Here is a 22,203-nt window from a genome sequence, read left to right as displayed (position 1 = left end):
AAGTATAATGTTTTCGGGATATCTTTGTTTGGGTCGTTGGTATATGGCGAAGCCTTGATCCTTATAAAGCATCACTTTGTTCCAGGATTCACCATAGTGTTCTGTTTTGCTTTTGCTTGTCAAAGTAACATGGCTTCGAGAAGATTGAATCCTCGCGACTCCGATAGGGCGCGAACTCGAACTGGTAGTGTTAATGCAGAACGCATTCGATCCGGAGATGTGAACGAAGCGCTCACGGAAGTTCTTCGGGAGGAGACCCGACTCCCGAGGGCTTCAACCCAAGAGGTTAAGGACCTCGAGGGTGAAAAAACTGCTGCTCGTGTTAAGTCGAGAAGCTCGACAGGTTCGGAGGGACGTGGTCACCCCCCGAAGAAAGCTAAAACGAACGGTTCGGACCATCGTCTCGGTGTTTCGGGTGAGGCGGCCGTTGCTAAGACGTTTCATTGGCAGTTTTCCCACTCCAAGGATTGCCCTATTACGGAAGACCCCGATAGTGTCGCTCACTTGGTGAGGCACTTCAAACCTGCTAGGTGTCCGCTTCCCTCTTTGTGGAATATGATGGAACATGAGGCCTACGTGAAGATGGTTGTGGCTCATGCTAAGGTCGTTCTTTTTGACACTTGGTCCTTGTTGAATCTTTGGTTTGTTTTTTCTGTGCTGATTTGCTGCGTTTCAGACTATGGAGGCTAACAATGAGTTCGCGGCGACTTTGGAAAAGCGCCTGCAAGATGTCCCGCGCTCTGACGAGCTTTACGAGATAAAGAAGGTCGTTCGAGAACTAAAGCTCAGTTTGAAGATGGCTCAGGATCGGGAGCGAGCAAATGCTGCTCAACTGGCCGCTGCCGAGAAATTTGGGAATCAGGCTGCTTCGCTCAAAGCTCGTCTGCGAGTTGTGAGTAATGAAAGGAAATCGGCCCTCTTGCAAGTTTCTTTTTTGGAAGCGAAGGTTGAATCTTCTGCAAATAAGTTTTCTGACGACCTTCGCCGCGCAACTTATGACGCTAAAAAGGCTCTGGCGGTCATCTATTTGGACGTGTTGGTATCTCTGATGGAAAAGTGTGAGAAGAAGAAGGCCGCAACTGATTGTGAAGCTCGTCTTATGGAGGTTATGGCGAACATAGATCTCTTGAAGGAAATCATGAATAACAATCTTCTGGCTTCAAATGAGTTGTTGCGACTTCGAACGAAGGAGGTCGAGCTCGAATCCGAGCTTGATGTGATGGCGGTTTCAGATTTCTCCGTTGGGAAGCTCAATTTGTCTCAGATTTCGGAGGATCTGCCAGAGGATTTCTTTGCTAAGGTTCCCACTGCGGCGGATGATGTGACGAAGTGCTTGGGTGGTCAGTTCGAAGATGGCAAATTTGGCATCGAAGAGTAGTTTTAGGGTTTTTCTTTTTCTGTTTTCCCTTTTTGCTTTTTGTTGCTTTATTTAGTATTATTTAATAAAGAAGGGGTCGTGAGTCCCGGTTTGTTTGCTTATTATTATTATGTTTTTGTGAGGCCGATCTTTTGGGCCGTGAGTCGATTTGTTGTAGATACTCTCATCGATAGTTTTGTTGTAACAAAAGATTTTGTTAGCTAGTTTTGTCGCGCTCGTTGGCGGAGTTGGCTGCAACCGAAGACTTGATCAGGGTCTTGGTTTTCGGTAGACTGTTACTGTTTTGCGATTTGTAGATATAAGAAATATGATATGCTCGAACTGTGATATCAAAGAGCTATATTTATTAATATGTCAGATTTTGTTTCGTTACAGACTTGCAAAAGAAAGGCAGTTTCATATTTTTGTGCCGTTGTTGCTCAGGTGTTGCGACGTGCTTCTTATGAGTTTTGTGGCTGGATGGTGACTGGACTCATGTCATGAGTTGCCTACGTAACCTCAACGAGGGATCAAGTCATGACGTAGTTCGATTATTTTCCCTAAGACAGGGTCTGTTGGTCGGTGGTTCGTGTACATGGGTACATTTGTTGTTGGTTTTGGCCGCTCAGTTAGGGGTGTTGCTCGATGTCTTTGAAGCTTGCGAGGTAGCATGTTCTGGAGCTCTTCTGATTTCCTCTGATAGTCTCGACTCCTTTCGGGGTTGGGAATTTCAGGCATTGGTGATATGTCGAAGGAATTGCCTTCATGCTGTATAGACAAGGCCTCCCAAGGATTGCGTTGAACGGGGCTGGACGGTCTATCACGATGAATTCTATGATTTTCCTGATTTTTCCGGCGATTACTGCGAGTTCGATTGATCCGAGGGAATAGGTGGTCTCTCCTGCGAATCCGATGAGGGGTGTTCGTTTTTATTTTAGGAGTGCTTTGGTGAATCCCATTCTTTTGAACGCGTCGTAGAAGAGGACATCATCCGAGCTTCCGGTGTCTATCATTACTCGAGATAGTTCGCAGCCACCGACGTCGAGTCGTATTACAAGAGCATCGTCGTGTGGTTTATCGATATTTGTGGTCTCGTTTTCGTCGAAAGTAATTTCATAATCGGGACCTGATAGGGGCTCTCTTATTCCTACGCTGTTTTCCGCTCTTCGTTGGTATGCTTTGATCGAGTTGACTGAATTGCAAAACTTGGAGCCTCCGTAAATGAAGTCGGTTCGTTTTTTGCCTTTGTAACGGGCTGGGAGATTCCATCTCTTAGTCAGTGGTGGTCGGTAGTGTCTCTGCCCCCCCCCCCCAGACAGATTGCGATTAAGGGTATGTATTCTGCTTTTTTTTTTGAATCAGTAGGGCGATCGGTTTTTCTAATAGCTCGCGAATTTTGGTCATTTTGTTCTTTCGTTTGAAGTTGGAGATTTTTCCGCGAGGTGACTCTGAGTCTGGGTTATAGTGATTGACACTGGGAGGGGGAGTGGCTTCATTGGTTTTTTCCAGTGAGCGGATTGCTATTGTGATCTCGAAACGGATTTTTCCTTCGGTCTGGCTCTTGATTTTGTCGGTTGCGTTGTTGTTATGCCTCCATGAAATCATGTTGACTCTTTTCTTCGTGGCTGGGGGTAGAGAGCTTGGTGATTCCTGCTCGATCTCCCTGCCTTTTTTGTTTGTTGGCCTTTTTTGTTTGTTGGAACTTTGGCCCTTCGATTGGATTTCGGACTCACTGGCTCTTCTTCTTCTTCTCCGGCTTCTTCGTTGGTTTTCTTATTTTCGTTTTGATTGCGAAGTGCGGCTCGACATTCTTCGGTTGAGTGACCCTTGCGATCATGGAAAGCGCAGTATTTGCTGAGGTCGTATGCTGAAGATTTTTGCGGCGAATTATTTATTGCATAAGAATGTTGCCCTTTGGTGGTTGGTTCTTTAGGAGTAGCAGGTTTTTTTGTTGCGTTGTTCTTGTTCGCGCTATACTGTTCTTTCAAGGCTGCGACCTCTTCCTCGTTGGTGGCGAAATAAGAGGCTCGGTGTAGGGTGTCATCCAACGAGATAGGTGCTCGTACCGCCAATTCTTCCCTGAATATGGATGAGAACCAGACGCCATTCTTTAATGTCTCGAGGGCAACGACTTCGTTCGGATGTGAGATCTTGGCCTTGATTTCTCGGAATTTGTTTATGTATGCTCTTAATGGCTCGAAAGGCACTTGTTTGTGATTCCAGAGATCTGCTTCGGTAACTCTTGTCTCTATTAAGACTGAGTACTGGTTGAGGAACGTAGATACCAACTGGGTGAAATTGTCGATTGAATTTTCTTCTAATCATGCGAACTACTCGAGGGCGGCCCCGGTGAGGTTCTCGGCGAAGAAGCGGCAGTAACTGAAATGGACTTTTCAAGGGTCCTAATTCAAATCATGTAGTATTTAAGATGTCAATCCATTTCTAAGAGTTTTGATGAAAAGAGAATTCAGGTTCAAACTTAATCTAAATGCAATCAAGTGATGAGGTGGTTCAATCAAGCTAACAAGGTTCTAACACTACTAACTAACAACTTTCAATCAAATGGATAAAGGAGGACACATGGGTATAGGACTTTGATGTCAGGTGATTAAGATTCAATCTAAAATGGCAAGGTTTCAATCAACACATTTTCCTAAGTCTAGATAACAATTCTAAGCAAGTTCTTTGTCAAGACAAAAGCTCATTTACTCTCATTGATCAAACATCAAATGCCTTTGGTTTGTGTCAATCAAGCAATCATTAAGAACAGATCATTCAACTTTCTAAACTCCCATAACATCAAATGCCTTTGGTAGGGTAAGCTAAGAGCATATTGAGTTGGCTCAGACATTTCATCGAACACCTTCCGGGCAATGAAATGTCTAGGTATCTAATCCAAAATGGCCAACTCTAGATTAGCATTAAGATCACTCAATCAAGCAAAGAAACATATTAATCTACTCTAAATATTCTAGATCATCACTTAATCATCCTAATCATCCTAACCCATGAATCCAAAGATGACTACTCACTCATTATCATGGTAGACACTAAATCATTAGTTGATTTAAGTCTAAACATGATTAATGATCAAAGCAATCAAGCAATCACAAAAGATAATGATCAAGATTTGATCTTTCACTCCAAAGTGGTCTTTGATTTGATAGATAATAAGATAAGTCTCAACTTTGGGATAACAAGGGTATTTAAGCATCCCTGGAAAACCTAATGATTTCCTTTAAAAAGTCTAAAAAGTCCTTTAAAAACACTAAAATTTAACCAGCTGAAAATGTGACCCGAGTACAGGTCGGGTCGCCCAACCCGTGTGGGTCTACCCACGCAGACGATCCATGACTGCCCCACACTAGTTCTTTACTTGTCCTCAAGTAAACTTTTCAAAAACTCAAGAAGGAGAGATATAAAGATTGGAGCTTATAACCAAAAGAAACACTTTCTAGCACTCAACTTGACATTCTAAAGAAACATAGCAAAAAGCATGAGCAAACTCTCTTATTGTACTCTAGCTTCTCTAGGCCTATCAATACTCTTAAACCTCTACACAAGTTGCAATGCTTATCAACCAACAAGTTCTTTTATCCAGCCCTCACATTGATTAACACACACACACACACACACACACAAGGTGAATTCTCACAAATGGGCACATGATCTCAATCATTTGGCTAGGTAAGCAAATGGTTTAATGTGAATGAAGAGGAGGGTTAAAATGCATCATTTCAAGGTGGTTATCACTCAAGAACAAGGAGCTTGATCATTATGCAAAATTTATCTAAGACTAGAAGTAATTCATGCATACATAGATCCATTCTCATCGTTCTACCCTTTTCCAAAGTGATTACAAGCTTTACCCTTTTCATCCTCAACCTAAAACCAAAATAGCACTACTCACTTCACTCACCCAATGAACAACTCTCTTTTTCTTTTGACTCAACCAACTAGGGACTTTTATTCACTTTTTACAACACTTAGCTCTAACTCTTTCTCATTTCCCTTCCCACCTTCTAATTGATTCTCTTTTCTTTTCTCTTTTTTTTTTTTTTATTATAAGGGGGAAGGTTCTTTTGTACACAATCTAGAGCTTCCTTCTTTCCTTTTGTCCCTAGGATTTTTTTTTCTTTTCCCATGACACTTTGTTCATCTTTCTCATCTTTCTCACTCCCCAAACCCAAAATTATTAATATTTAGAATACACAAACCCACTCACCATCCCTAATTGCTAGCAAGAGATGAGAACAAATCTATGTCGCCTCTAATACTCTCAAGATTTTGCACATAACAAGCTATCAAAAAGAGGTCTCACTCATGTAAATCAATGTTTGGTCTCAAAGAATGGCTAGGGTTGTAGGGTATGGAGTGCCATTTGGGGTTAACAAAGAGTGGTATAATGGAATAAGATAACTCAAATGTGTATGAGATCCATGATCAAGTATGCAAGTGCCCATATGCAAGAGAGATTAAAATGCAAGCGAGATTAAGTTCATTCAAGACAAGTTCAGTTTGGAGCTGATTTTAAAAACAATGTCAATATCAAGCAAGCAAACAAGTTTCAAGAAGAGTTTTCAAGGCTCGAAGCATGCAAGACTTTCAAGAGATGCTTAAGCTACTTGATATGTTTAACTAGGGTGTCACTTTGAGTTCTAGACATGTGTTCTTTACAAGGTTTCTCCTTATTCATGAATGCAACTTATATGCTCTAGACTCAGTCCTAAGAATGCAAGTGCTGCAACAACATGCTTCTTTTTATTTTTTCAAATTTTTCAATTTTTTTTGTTTTTCTATGCAAATATGTGTTGGGGTCGAAAACGGTTACAACGAAGTTAACGTCCAAAATCCCCGAAGAAGAAAAACGTAGGAAACTTCTCCAACAAATACTTTTTCGAAACAGATTCTTCTTTACGAAAAACCTTTGCGGAAGAAACGCGAATCATCGGACAAGAGCTCGAGAAGGATCGTTACGCAGCGACCAAACGCGTGCTCCGCTCGGTCGCTACGTAGCGACCGAGCCCAAGCCCGAGCCAGAGCTCGGTCACTACGTAGCGCCGAGCCCGAGCCGGAGCTCGGTCGCTACGTAGCGACCGAGCTCGAACCAAAGTTCGGTCGCTACGTAGCGACCGAGCTCTTCCGAAACGTCGATACGACATCAGTCCATGCATTCTCGTCTACCCTTCGATACTATCTCCCGAATACTGTAGCGAACCCATCTCACGTTCCCCGTCATTTCTAAGTTATCAATCAAACTTTACCGTAAATACCGTGGAAAGTTCATTCTTTATCGAAAGAATCAGTAACAAACGCTTCGAGTCGAAAGACGGCCCAAAGGGACCTAAGACACGACTCGAGGCCCAACTTATGATTTCTTAACCAACAGCCCGTAAACCGCATGTCGGTTTACGCTTGGTCAGCAAGGGAAGATAAATGTCAAGTTTCCGCGGATAAATACAAAATTTTGAAGATAATTACGAAGATCAGAAAAAATGGAATATCTCCATTTTTATGCTATGGCGGCTTAAGGGCAGAAGAGGAAAGGCGTAAACCGACCTTGGAGCCAGTATATAAGGGGTCCTAGGCGAGAGGCATGGAGAGAACTTTTTCAGAGAAAACTTAGCACTAAGAGCAATTAGGGAACTTTCCGTTTTTGTTATTTCAAGCTGCGACTCAACTATGTTTTGCAGTCTTAGGTTGTTAGAACTAGGAATCTCGCCGACAGCTCTCGTGGCCAAGGCTTCTACCTTGTTGTAAAGCTCATACGCGGATAAAACTCCTTTTGCTCTCTTTTACGATTTCTTATACTTTATCGTTGTCATTATTGTGTTCTGATTGCTTGGCGTGTGGTATTAGCAGATATCCGGGACCTCTAGGAAATTAGGGTTTACCTAGTTTCCGTATTTAAACAGAAATCGACAGTGCGAATTTCGGTTCCCACAGTTTGGCGCTAGAAGGAGGGGGGGGGGTACGGATCAATCTAACCCGCAAAAACCACTCAACGATCAGGGACAATATGCAAGACTCAATGTGCGCGAACGTCATCTCGTTCAAGGGGGGAGCAACGGTCGATCGAGCCAAACCTCGAAACGATCTCCTTGTTATCGAACTGACGATCCGAGATATCGACGTCGCAAGGGTTCTAATCGACACCGGAAGTTTGGGAGAAACGGCAATGGCCTACGGATCGATTAATCTCGCAGTCAAAGCCAGAACCGTGACAAGAGTCACGGAGTTTCAAGTTGTTGACCGTCCTGCATCTTACAACGTTATCATGGGAACGCCATGGTTGAACGCTATGCATGCCTTCCCATCCACGTATCATCTTTGCCTCAAGTTTCCAACCCCTAACGGAATCAAGGTAATATGGGGAAACCCAAGAGTATCACAGGTGTGTTACGCCGCAGAACAAAAACGAAAAAGACCAGACCTCGAGACCGTTCCTAGAAAAACGGAGAAAAAGGTCTCCGACCAAGGTTCGCGAAGTCAAGATTCGGCTGAACTCTACTGGCAGTCTTGTAACATCGCGGCCCTAGAGGAAAAATGCGAACCAACTTGCAAGCCTGTGGTCACGGTCTGTCTCGACGAAGCATCTCCGAAACGATGCGTCGAAATCGGAGCCAATCTCCGCGAGCCTTTGAGGACAGAGCTCGTAACCTGTCTAAAAAAGAACCTTAATACTTTCGCATGGGCCACGGAAGATATGCCGGGGATTGACATTGACATAACGTGTCACGAATTAAATATCGATCCGACTTTCAAGCCCGTCAAACAAAAAAGGCGGAAGCTAGGACCTGAACGAGCTTCTGCGGTCAACGACGAGGTCGAAAAATTGCTTAACGTCGGGTCAATAACAGAAGTGAGGTATCCAGACTGGCTCGCCAACCCCGTAGTAGTCAAAAAGAAGAACGAAAAATGGCGTGTTTGCGTGGATTTTACCGACCTAAACAAGGCATGTCCAAAAGATAGTTTCCCCCTGCCACACATCGATCGATTGGTAGAAGCAACGGCAGGAAACGAACTTCTGTCTTTCATGGACGCCTTCTCAGGTTACAACCAAATTATGATGAACTCAGACGATCGCGAAAAAACTGCGTTCATTACCGATCGCGGAACCTATTGCTACAGGGTAATGCCCTTCGGCCTCAAAAACGCTGGTGCAACTTACCAACGACTCGTGAACCGTATGTTCTCTCAACAACTCGGTAAAACTATGGAAGTTTATATCGAAGACATGCTTGTCAAATCCCTCCAAGCAAAGGATCCCGTATCACATCTCGAGGAATGTTTCGCCCAGTTAAATTCGCATAACATGAAGCTCAACCCGACAAAATGCAGATTCGCCGTGGCATCAGGGGAATTCCTCGGCTACCTAGTCACATTCTGTGGCATCGAGGCTAGTCCAAAACAGATCAACGCACTAATCGAGATGGCTTCGCCGAAGAATAAAACGGGAAGTCCAGAGGTTGACCGGTAGAGACGCGGCACTTAACCGTTTTATTTCGCGATCGACAGACAAGTGCCTGCCTTTCTACGATGTCTTACGGGGAAATAAAAAAATTGAATGGTCGGAAGAAAGCGAAAACGCTTTCCAACAGCTGAAGCGATATTTGGCTTCCCCCCCAGTCCTCGCAAAACCGGTGGAGGGGGAACCTTTGTTCTTGTACATCGCTGTATCAACAACAGCTGTGAGCGGCGTGCTAATCAGGGAAGAACACGGCGAACAGAGACCTATTTTCTATATCAGCAAAACCTTGCTGGATGCCGAGTCTAGATACCCGCTGATGGAAAAATTAGCATGCGCGGTCGTAACATCGGCCCGAAAACTAAGACCATATTTCCAATCCCACACGATCGTCGTCCTCACGACTTTTCCCCTACGAACGATCCTGCATAGCCCGAGTCAATCTGGTCGATTAGCCAAATGGGCGGTAGAACTTAGCGAATACGATATCGAGTACCGACCAAGAACAAGCATGAAGTCACAAGTGCTTGCAGACTTCTTGGTCGAATTACCGACAGAGACCATAACCAACGAGGAACCAAATTCCACTTGGCTCCTTCACGTCGACGGATCCTCGTCCAAGCAGGGATCGGGCATCGGAATTCGCCTCACATCTCCGACAAACGAGATCTTAGAGCAATCGTTTAGGCTGGAGTTCCACGCCTCAAACAACGAAGCCGAATACAAAGCACTCGTCTTAGGACTGCGTTTGGCTCACGGCTTGAAGATACGAAACATCCACGCTTACTGCGATTCCCAGTTAGTGGCAAGTCAGTACAGCGGAGAGTATGAAGCTAGGGACGAACGGATGGATGCGTACCTTAAACTGATCCGAAAACTAGCTCAAAAGTTTGACTGTTTTGCCCTCACGCGAATTCCCCGTTCCGAAAACGTCCAGGCAGATGCTCTCGCGGCCTTAGCATCAAGTTCTGATCCAGGGCTCAAAAGGGTAATTCCGGTCGAGTTCATCGAACACCCGAGCATCGGACCGCCAATCGTCGTCAACCTCATAGAAGGACAAGACGGCGAAGAAGAAGAAGTTGAAATACAACCGCAATCAGAGCAATTTGACTACGGCTGCGATACCCCGTGGCTGTAGAAGATTCAAGACTACATTATCAACGGACTCCTGCCCACCGAGAAATGGGCAGCCCGCAAAGTCCGAACACAGGCCGTGCGATACGTAACAGTAGACGGCAAAATTTACAAATGGAGATTCTCCGGACCACTAATGACGTACCTGGAAGGGAAAGAAGCGAAAAAAGTGATGGAAGAAGTACATTCGGGGTCCTGTGGCAATCATTCCAGCGGAAGATCACTGGCAGTGAAAATCAAACACCATGGATACTACTGGCCAACGATGATCGGAGATTGTGAGAAGTTCGCACGAAAGTGCGAAAAATGCCAGAGGCATGCTCCAACCATCCGACAACCAGCCGAAGTCCTCTCCTCCATCACATCGCCCCATCCTTTTATGCGCTGAGCCATGGACATCGTCGGTCCCTTTCATAATTCAAAGCAAAAGCGTTTCTTTTTAGTCCTCACCGATTTCTTTTCAAAATGGGTAGAGGCAGATTCGTACGCAAGTATAAAAGATGTCCAAGTCGAAAGTTTCGTATGGAAAAACATCATCTGCAGGCATGGAGTTCCTTACGAAATCGTAACCGATAACAGATCTCAGTTTATCTCCACCCGGTTCGAGGCGTTCTGCGAAAAATGGAAGATACGGCTTAACAAATCAACGCCCAGATATCCGCAGTGTAACGGACAAGCTGAAACGATTAATAAAACCATTCTCGATGGACTGAAGAAACGCTTAGAGGCCAAAAAAGGCATGTGGGCCGACAAACTCGAGGGAGTCCTCTGGTCCCACCGTACCAACCCGAGGCGAGCAATAGGAGAAACTCATTTCGCTCTGGTGTACGGAACGGAATGCATGATTCCCGCAGAAGTAGAATTCCCCGGTGTTCAAAGAAGATTACTTCCCAAACGAAAGGAGCTCAACAGCGCAATTCTCCTCGACGACCTCGATCTCATTAACGAGCGCCGAGATCGAGCGCTCATCCAAATCCAAAATTACCAACACGCAGCTGCGAAGTACTACAATTTCAACGTACGGAATCGCAGATTTAATCGAGAAGATCTGGTACTTCGCAAAGTCTTCCAAAACACCGCTGAACGAAACATGGGAAAACTCGGAGCAAACTGGGAAGGACCCTATAAAATCGAAAAAATCGTCCGACCCGGCTCCTACGAATTAGCCAACATGCAAGGCATAAAAATTCCGAGGACCTGGAACGCGATGCATCTCAAAAAATACTATCACTGACCAACTCGCAATCACCGAACTACGAGACGGCTTGATCTCCACAAGGAGTACGTAGGCAGTTTGTCAAAAGGCAAATTCAGCTGTCCCCCCCTCATCAAAAAGGGGGGGAGTGGATACGTATACTCGTATACTCTCAAACTCGAAAACATCCGACCACGCCTTCGATGTTTCCGACATATCTCAACCAAGCAAGTTATTTTTTATCCGCGAAAACATTTTCGAATTTCGAAAATAAATCAGCCGTTAGGAAGAAGCAGCCATTGGCATCGCGAGACGTCGCAACAGATGCTTCAAGGATTACTTCTTCCGAACGACGAAAACGGACACTCCGTCAAAAAATGATGAACATCTTAACACATATCTTGCGCAAAAACTCTAAACAACGGCATTTGCCACCAAGTTCGGTGCTGATCACATCGAACTCTTGAACGTCCTAAACAGACATAGCCATCTTACGAAGATGACTCTCGTACATCCGACACAAGGATAATAGCGCTATAAAAGAAACCCGAAATTTTGGTCCAGCACTTCCGGTTGACTTAAAAATTGTCTCCGGAGAGATGCTCGATTCGTATCTAACAAGTCATATAAGCCGAGAACCTATCGCAGACTTTAAATCACTACGAATCAGGTTAAAATCGCGACAGATAAATCGATAGCCGGCTAGTCACCGCACAAAATCTTAAACCGAAAGTAAACCTAGGTCTTGCCCCAAAACCCAGTGCACTGGTCTCTAACATCTCAAAGGCATGATATCCAAAAGATACGAGATCCCAAAACCATGCCTCTATGTTTATGTTCGACATCTTCAGATATCCCGCGAAGTCGATACCTCGCGGAAAAACTCTCGAAACAGATCTCGAACAAAACATTTCACATCAAAAAAGGATATGAGACGACAACTCATCACCCTTCTTCCACTCTATACGTAAGCTTATGAAAAATGCAACTCGACCATCTTGTCAAAAAAGCCGCAGAGCGGCGGGGATTCAAAGCCACACACGGCCAGTCCCGAAACACGAAATAAGGCCATTTAAGGCCGAAACATCAAACATAAAAAAAATCTCTCGCAAGAGATCTAACCAAAGTTATCCTCAGAGCTCACGCTCCCTCTTCACCCGTCGCTTCATCTGAACCTGGAGCCGCTTCACCCCCGAGTACCGGATCTTTCCCCTCAGGGCCTTCTGAACACGTTGGAAGGAGGCACGCGGATTTCAGGTCAGCTAGGATGAGATCGAAATCTCCATCCACAACTGCCAAATCTCTCTTGCAGCAGGACAGTCGGGCCTCTTCGGCCTCTAAGGTCGGAGGAGTCTCACTTTGGAACGACTGAACCGGCCATCCCGCCCTCGATCGTGGCCAAGGCTAAATCCATGTTCCGAATGCACTCGAGAGAGCCCAGAAAGGCGGAGATCTTCGCCAAGCGAGCTTGGAACTCAGAACTAAGAGCGTCCTTGGCCTCTCGAATCCCGCGGCTCACTAATCCTGCATCGCTCTCAATCTGACGCTGAAGACGACGAACCTCTGAAGATTTGGCCTTCCTGGCTTTCTTCTCCTTGAGCAATGAACTCGCCGTCTTCCCGAGATCCCTCTCGAGCTCCTCTATCACGATCTCAAGTTTCGACACTTTCACGGAGTGAGAACCCTTGACAGCCGTCAGCATGGCCTCGGTTTCGGACCATTTACCCTGAAGTTCCAACAACTCCCCGGCAAGACGACTGGTCTCAGAACCGCACTCGCTGATTATCCCGTCGATCAACGACACAAACTGCAAAACGAGAAGAAAGTTAGAGATTCTTTGTCTTTTAGGAAAATATACAACGATCAAGAAACTGAGTGAGCGGCAAACCTTTACGCGAAGCCCCGACCCTATGCTCGAGCCTCCTTGCTGCGAAGATTCCCCGTCACCGCCCTTGGTAAACTTCCTCTTCTGGCCCTTAGGCTGAGTAACCGGAACAACACTAGGAGCGTGCAGCGCTAGAACGATCTCCTTCCTGGCCAGAGGAGACGGCATAGAGTCAGCGGTCCTCTCCTTATCTTCGACAAGAATCGAAGTCGTGGACGATCCAGCAGGTAAAGCCGAAGCATCCGGAACAACCGAGCCTGCGAGAGTTCCCGTATCTCGCGGAGTTACGCCCTCGGTCCCATGACCCGGAGCAACGGCCAGTGCAGAAGAGGACGGTAACTTGGCGCCGGCTCGAACCTTTTCTTTCTCGGCTTGGCGACGAACTAATTTCTCTCGAAAGGAGAGATGATCGGCAACGCAAGCCGGCGCTTCGACCGGAGAAGTCGGAATCGGCGCCGAAGATGTAGCCTCACCCATCTCCACATCGGAACTTCGCTTGTCACCATGGGAAGAAGACATGTTAAAAAAAGAGAGAGAGATTTGGAGCTAGAGAGTTTTTGAAGGTTTGAAGAAGGAAAGGTGTGAAGCAAATGAATGACAAGAGCTCACTACTTATAGAAATGGGGACTCAGAATTTTATTTTTTAAACAAAAAGTTTTCTCGAGAATTCTCTTCCGCGGAATTTGAAGTAAACTTCGTTCAAAACGCCTAACTTTGCCAAAATCGTTAAACCGCCCGCAAGAGTCACGACTCTAACGAGCTGGGGGGCTAACTGTTGGGGTCGAAAACGGTTACAACGAAGTTAACGTCCAAAATCCCCGAAGAAGAAAAACGTAGGAAACCTCTCCGACAAATACTTTTTCGAAATAGATTCTTCTTTACGAAAAACCTTAGCGAAAGAAACGCGAATCATCGGACAAGAGCTCGAGAAGGATCGTTACGCAGCGACCAAATGCGTGCTCCGCTCGGTCGCTACGTAGCGACCGAGCTCTTCCAAAACGTCGATACGACATCAGTCCATGCATTCTTGTCTACCCTTCGATGCTATCTCCCGAATACCATAGCGAACCCATCTCACGTTCCCCGCCATTTCTAAGTTATCAATCAAACTTTACCGTAAAAACCGTGGAAAGTTCATTCTTTATCGAAAGAAGCTGTAATAAACGCTTCGAGTCGAAAGACGGCCCAAAGGGACCTAAGACACGACTCGAGGCCCAACTTACGATTTCTTAACCAACAGCCCGTAAACCGCATGTTGGTTTACGCTTGGTCCGCAAGGGAAGATAAATGTCAAGTTTCCGCGGATAAATACAAAATTTTGAAGATAATTACGAAGATCGGAAAAAATGGAATATCTCCATTTTTATGCTATGGCGGCTTTAGGGCAGAAGAGGAAAGGGGTAAACCGATCTTGGAGCCAGTATATAAGGGGTCCTAGGCGAGAGGCATGGAGAGAAATTTTTCAGAGAAAACTTAGCACTTAGAGCAATTAGGCAACTTTCCGTTTTTGTTATTTCGAGCTGCGACTCAACTAGGTTTTGCAGTCTTAGGTTGTTAGAACTAGGAATCTCGCCGACAGCTCTCGTGGCCAAGGCTTCTACCTTGTTGTAAAGCTCATACGCGGATTCGAAATAAAACTCCTTTTGCTCTCTTTTACGATTTATTATACTTTATCGTTGTCATTATTGTGTTCTGATTGCTTGGCGTGTGGTATTAGCAGATATCCGGGACCTCTGGGAAATTAGGGTTTTCCTAGTTTCCTTATTTAAACAGAAATCGACAGTGCGAATTTTGGTTCCCACAATATGTATGTACAATTCAAGAGTCAATGCAATATCATCAAAGCAAACATAATCAAATACTTGGTACCTCCCCCAAACTTAGTTCACACAGAGACTGTTAGTAAGTTGAAATAGATACCCAAAAGAAAGAATAAATGCAAAGAAAAACTGGTATATACATTGGAAAGGTTGGAGTGGTACCTCAAGCGGAGAGTGGAGAAGGAGGATTCTTCCCACTTTCAAGAGTGATGGTGAGGACTTGAGAGAGAAGCTCTTGAAGCTTGATTGGATCATCTTGGAGTTGTGGAGTGATGATGGCCTTTGCACTTGAGAATGGTGTAGACTTTCCCTTGCATTTGACCTTGTACTCAATAGCTCCATCCTTGAACTTCATTGGGTGAAGAGTGAGAGTGTGTGGCATCATATCAAGAGGTGGAGGGTGAGGTTCTTTCATCATCTTCTTCTTGTCATGAGCAGCCTTTGTGGCTCTACTCACCTCCTCCTTTGTAGCACTTTCCAAGTGCTCATCACACATCTCTTTAAAGGACTCTCCATCAAGACCTTCTTTTCCACTAACAACCATTTCATCCTTAATATTTTCAATGGAAGGTTCTCCACAAGTGATGGTTCCACAGTACTCAACATTAATCATTGGAGACTTGATTGGGTAGGAGACAACTTTGTTTATATTGAGGAGTGTGACCTTCTTGTTGGCAAAGTCAATGCAAGCTCCTACTGTTGTGAGAAATGGTGTTCCAAGGATCAATTGGACTCTCGTCCCAGTTGCCATCTTCAAAACAGTGAGGTCAATAGGAATGGTGCAAGCTCCAATCTTCAAAGGAAAGTTTTTGTACCAATTGAAGTTGTAGAAGAGGAGTCCCCAAACATTAGTAGGGATGTGTTTGATTCCATGTTTTCAATCCCAAGACTCTTCACCATCTCCATTGAGATCACATTTACACTTGCACCAAAATCAACAAGAGCATCATCAAGTGTGAACTTACCAAGGGAGCAAGACAAGGTGAACTGCCCTTGGGTTTCTAGTTTGGGGAAGGACTTTGGTGTGACTGGTGGATCAAGCTGCATAGTCGAGATGTCCAGAAACTCTGCTACTTCTTCTTTGTGAGCTAGAATGTCCTTGATGAGCATCATTTGAACATGAGCATCACGCATATGTGAGATCTCTGGAAGCTTGACTCCTACAGAACTCATGTCCTTTCTGAACTTGGAGTTCACTTTCTTTTGAGCTTTGGTGAGGACCCTTTGTGGAAATGGGAGCTTATCATAAGGTGACTGCTCAACCTCAGTGGTTCCTTTCAACTTTACTTCCTTTAGCCTCTGCACAGCCTCTCTTTCAACTTGATTCTCAGTCTTGTGCTCATCTCTCTTCAGATTCTCTGCTGCAACCTTCAGTTCAGCTTGTGCCTTTACCCTCTCCATAGCCTTGTGTTCAGTCTTATCCACAATCTGTGCTGCAGCCTGGGAAACAAATTATGTTCCATACAAGAAGCGGTCAATTGATCCACCTCTTTCTCATGATCACTCAGCTCAATCTCAGAAGAAGTAGTAGAGAGGATAACATTGCAATACTCTTTGAGATTCTGCTCTGATTTTTCTGGTAGAGATCCAAGTGGGCGCTTGGAGGTTGAAGGCATAGAGGCAAACTGATTCTCCAAAACCTTGAAGTGAGAGGAGAGTTGTAGGAACTTGTTGTTGAGGTCATTGTAGCTTCCATCAACTTTGGTGTGAAGGTTCTTCAGCTCATATCCAATATGCTTCTCACTTCTAGTATGGGACTCCAAGATATGTTTCAACTTGCATAAGTGCTACTCTCTTGTGGAGCAGAAGTAGAAGATTCGGCTTGGCCTTGTGTAGACTGATTTCCTTTGGAGGAGAAGCCTTGAGAGTAGTTTTGTCTAGCTTGGTAACCACCTTGTTGGTTGTTGTAGAAAGGCTTTTGTTGGTAGTTGTTGTACTGAAAGTTAGGCTCCTTCTTGTACCATGTCCCATTAGCATTCACAAAACATAGCTCTTCTTGACCTTCTAGACCATCAACTTCATGAACCACAACTGTCTCCTCTTGTTTCTGCTCACCAACAAAGTTTACTTTCTCTTGTTTAGCTCTATCAAAAAGAAGCAAATCCATCTTATGTTGTAGAGCCTTCAACTCTCTCTTTGTGTTTGTATCATCACCTCCACTGCCTCTGTTGCTTCTATCATGCTCATCACTGTAAACTGAATCACTCTTAGCCATATTCTCTACAAGCTCCAAAGCATATGCTTCAGTTCTCCACAAGAAGAAACCATTGCTAGCAGTATCAAGCTGGCTTCTAAATTTAGGCAAAGCACCTCTGTAGAAAGTACTAAGCAAACTCTCCATATTGAAGCCATGATGAGGACATTGAGAGATGTAGCTGTTGAACATTTCCCATGCTTCTCCAAAGCCTTCAAGATTCCTTTGATGAAATCCAGAGATTTCATTCCATAGCTTAGCAGTTCTTAAAGTAGAGAAGAACTTGGTGAGGAAAGCTTTCTTGCACTCATCCCATGTGGTGATTGAATCTCTTGAAAGGCTCTTCTCCCATGTGTGAGCTTTGTCTCCCAAAGAGAATGGAAACAACCTTAGCTTGAATGCATCTTCAGAGACACCATTGATCTTTGTTGTTTCACACAGCTTATCAAAGTTATCCAAGTGGTCTAGTAGATCCTCCAAGGCAAGACCATGGTACTTGTTGCTCTGGATCATGTTTATCAAGCTTGACTTGATTTCAAAGCTGTTGTTTTCCACAGCTGGTGATCTGATGCCAGCTCTATGCCCATGGATATTGGGCTCATCATGTGTGCCAATAGCTCTAGCTTGGCGTTCTGGGTGTTGTGGCCTAAGGTTGGCAGCTCCTTGGCCAATGCCCTCTCCATCTTGAGGCTGATTCTGATGTTGATCCATCACAAATCCCAATCTGTCTAAGTGAGCATGTTGCTCTTCTTCTCTTTTTCTCCTTGCAATCTCCCTTTCAAGTGCTCTAATGTCTTCAACTCTTGGAACTAGGTCTGTTGGGCTTCTGCTCCGTAAGTTCATGCACCTGAGATACAAAAGGGCTAGGAGAGAGTATCAGTACTAGATATAATAATAATAAGACTTAGTCTCAAGTAAGGATCAAATCTCAATGTCAAAATCAACTTATAATTGGCAACGGCGCCAAATTTGAAATGGACTTTTCAAGGGTCCTAATTCAAATCATGTAAGATTTAAGATGTCAATTCATTTCTAAGAGTTTTGATGCAAAGAGAATTCAGGTTCAAACTTAATCTAAATGCAATCAAGTGATGAGGTGGTTCAATCAAGCTAACAAGGTTCTAACACTACTAACTAACAACTTTCAATCAAATGGATAAAGGAGGACACATGGGTATAGGACTTTGATGTCAGATGATTAAGAATCAATCTAAAATGGCAAGGTTTCAATCAACACATTTCCCTAACTCTAGATAACAATTCTAAGCAAGTTCTTTGTCAAGACAAAAGCTCATTTACTCTCATTGATCAAACATCAAATGTCTTTGGTTTGTGTCAATCAAGTAATCATTAAGAACAGATCATTCAACTTTCTAAACTCCCCTAACATCAAATGTCTTTGGTAGGGTAAGCTAAGAGCATGTTGAGTTGGCTCAGACATTTCATCGAACACCTTCCGGGCAATGAAATTTCTAGGTATCTAATCCAAATTGGCCAACTCTAGATTAGCATTAAGATCACTCAATCAAGCAAGGAAACATATTAATCTACTCTAAACATTCTAGATCATCACTTAATCATCCTAATCATCCTAACCCATGAATCCAAAGATTACTACTCACTCATTATCATGGTAGACACTGGATTATTAGTTGATCTAAGTCTAACCATGATTAATGATCAAAGCAATCAAGCAATCCCAAAAGATAATGATCAAGATTGGATCTTTCACTCCAAAGTGGTCTTTGATTTGATAGATAATAAGATAAGTCACAACTTTGGGATAACAAGGGTATTTATACATCTCTGGAAAACCTAATGGTTTCCATTAAAAACTCTAAAAAGCCCTTTAAAAACACTAAAATTCGACTAGCTGAAAATGTGACCCGGGTAGAGATCGGGTCGCCCAACCCGCGCTGGTTTACCTGCGCTGGGTCGTCCTGGGTCGTCCGCGTGGGTCGTCCTGGGTCGTCCGCGCTGGTCGTCCAACCCGCGCTGGTCTACTCGCGCTGGATCGTCCTGGGTCGTCCAACCCGCGCTGGTCTACCCGCGTCAGCTTCCGTCGTCCAGCCTTCTTCGCCCGCGCGGGTAAGGGAACCCGCGGTGGTCTACTCGGGTTCGACCAGGGTTGATATGCCTCTAGTAAATCGATCATAACTCCTCCAATACAGCTTCAAATGACTTGAAACCACTTCCATTATAAAGCTAACTCAATTTACTATATCCTCTCAAAATATTAGCAACAGAAGATATCTTTAAGACTTTCATCCATGTTCATCTTTTACCTTTTTGCACCAGAAATGTCTCTAAACACCTCCAAGAACTCCGTAGCACACTCCAGCCCCTAATAAAGACTCATGTATGCAAAATGCAACCTAAAGATGACTAAATCCTAGTCTATATGATCAAAATGTACAAGGATGAATGGCTAAAATCATGCAAATTCATAAGATATCAGTAACCTGCTTCTTTTTCGTCGTTGGTGAGGTGTGCGCTTGATATTGCTAAACGGAAGGCTCATACATGGGCCTTCAGGTCTGTGTTTCCGGCGTATTCGGGGAATTTCAGTTTCCCGACGTGATGCAGCCTTTCGCTGGCGATTCTGTTTGTGAATGGAGTCCTCGTTTCCTCGATGACCATGTCGATATCGGGAGCAGAACTTGTTGCCATGTGCACGATCGCATGTATCCTTTTGAGCTCGGTGTCGTTCCTTTCAATATAATTCTGGAACGTCCCAGTTTCGCTCGGGATCCCTAACTCTTCCCTTTGGGGGTCGATATTAACGGGACCACGAAGATCGTGTCTCCGAGCTTGTTCCGTTAGGTTATCGAATCCCGCTTGATGGAAGGTCCTCGTCGCGGATGGATTTCGATTCTCGGAGATAGAATGGTTCGGTGGTGGGATTCGTGTCCTTGGCACCCCCTGCCTCTCCGTTGATCCGTTTTGGAATTGGATCGGAGTGCTTCGTGGGCGTTGGAGCCCAGTGTCGATTTCGTCCAAATGCCCTGCGGCGGGGTTCGTTGTGAATTTTCTCTCGTGTAGCGTCCAGATCGAGCGCTTGGGATCTCTGGAGTACCGAACAGTCCGGTGCTGGGGGTTGGACGTCGCTCTTAATGGATCGAGGGGCGTTTGATTTCTTTCTCGAATGTTTGCAGCTCGATGCACTGCGAGTTCCCTTTCAGCTTGGTCCAATCTGTTAGCAACGGTTTGGTTGGCGATCCTTTGACTACGAATCTCGTCGATTAGAGTTGTCATCATTCCTCAGAGTTCGGTTAGTTCTCCTCGAGTTTGGGCTAGAGGAGTCGGGGAAATCGGTCTGGATTGGGATCGGGTCAGGTCGTCGGAGGATGGTCTGTCTCCGGGGCGGTTCCAAACTCGAGCTCCAGCTCGTTCCGGGATCGATGTCTGGTTGATCGGAAGAGATCGATCTTGACTCGAAGTCCCGATTGGAGGGATTCGTTGCGTCTGGGCTGTTTCGGTCGCGTCATTGGCTCCCATTAACCCAGTTGGTGTCACTCCGGCACCCGAGTCGGGTCCGATAGGATCAATTTCGTTGATTCTTGAAGGCGTGGTTCCGGTGGTTTGGTTGGGATCCATAGTCGTGCTTAGGAAACTTAGATCGGTTTCTTAGCAAAGATGTTTTTCGTTTATCTGCCCCACGGTGGGCGCCAAAATGTAGAACCTAAAATCTACACTAAGTATTTTATAGTGATCGGGAGTTTGATTTAGGGAAGACAAAAGATGTAGGCAACGATATCTTTAGAACACAACGATGTTAACAGTTTCAAGTAGGCAAAAATGGACTTTATTGATGAATAAGATCGAATACAATAAGTTGAACTAGATCGAATTATACAAGTGAGATCGGTAAAGGAAAGAATATAAGAACATGAGAAAACAAGGTCGATGTATGTAGCTCTCTCTAGGGTTTTCTATGTATCTCCCTCCGTGTTCATCCTTCCTCCTTTATAGTAAGTCGACCCCGTGATGTTCGTAACGGCCCCGAGATCTTCGTCTCTTGTTGCATGATCTCCGCGATCTCGACAGCTCGTATTCTTGTTGTGGGCTTCGGCTTTTCAAGCCCCATGCCTTTGATTGCGGCCCATTAGTATATGGATCAAAATTGGGTCCAACACACACTATCAACACGAATAGTTAAGAAAAAAAAAATGATTAAAACAAGCTATCCCAATATTAATTTTATACACTGCATGCATGCATGCATATCAATCTGTGAACTATCGTTAGTTCATTACTTCATCTCAGCCCAAAAAGAACTTTGTGAATCTATAAGCCCAATAAAGCGCTAACCTTCTCTTTGATTAACCTTCTTTTAATGTTTCTGGGTTTTGAATGGTTTCTCGATGGTAAAGAAAAGCTCATGTTGATTTAAGTTGTAGTCACAATTATAGATCATGAAAACTTTAAGTTGGATCTGAGCAAAGAAAAAAAACAGAACAATCATTTAGATCTGGTCTATATATGCGGGTGTACTTGGTTTGGGGTCTTGTTATCTGTCTGTGTGGATGCAGATTAGGAGGTCTTTCGCAAGCTGTTCTTGGTGAGCCCAATCATTTAAATATGTTCATCGGGCAAGCCAATTTCTACCGGGTGCAGGTCTTGTATTAACTTCGGGTTTTCTCTTTTGTGGCAAGCGTTTTTGTACCGAGTTTGATGTTCCATTGGTTAGTTGCTCTTCTCGTTGTATCAGTTCCAGTTTAGTTTAGCTAGAGTGTCCGTTTAGTTGTTTTTCACTACTCTGTTTCTAGTCTTCCATGTGCTTCTGTAACAAAATGAAAATTGGTAATCAATCATGACATTTTTACCAAAAAATAACACAACGGAACGAAAAGAAGAGCAATGCACCAAGTACCAAATAATAGGGCTTGAATAAAAATTAAATCAAATATAAAATATAGCATGTACTACTTATAAAAGATTAGGTTACATATGCATATGTTATAAATTTTATTTTCGTTTTTATTCTTACACTAACAATACAAGAGTGATCCACTAAATGCCTTTTAAATTAAGGCACAATGAATAGTGAATATATTCTCTGGTTTTCAAAGGCCTTTTAAACATACCTCTCGATATAAAATTAGAAACGGCCCGTTAAAGGAGAGATACAAAGGCATTTTGGATCAAGA

At 44.2% G+C, this 22,203-nt stretch overlaps 1 non-coding gene across 1 annotated transcript; it reads left to right on the top strand.

The window, feature by feature from the left end:
- The first annotated feature begins 17,204 nt into the window (after positions 1-17,204).
- LOC125584749 lies at positions 17,205-17,311 on the top strand. The gene has a single exon (XR_007321658.1). It is a non-coding gene; the product is annotated as a small nucleolar RNA R71 (small nucleolar RNA).
- Positions 17,312-22,203: the final 4,892 nt, after the last annotated feature.

The sequence above is a fragment of the Brassica napus genome, chromosome C3 (genome assembly GCF_020379485.1).
Source record: "Brassica napus cultivar Da-Ae chromosome C3, Da-Ae, whole genome shotgun sequence".
In the NCBI taxonomy this organism is placed as follows: Eukaryota; Viridiplantae; Streptophyta; class Magnoliopsida; order Brassicales; family Brassicaceae; genus Brassica; species Brassica napus.
Note: the sequence above shows the minus strand (reverse complement) of the source record. Positions and strands in the feature narration are given on the sequence as shown.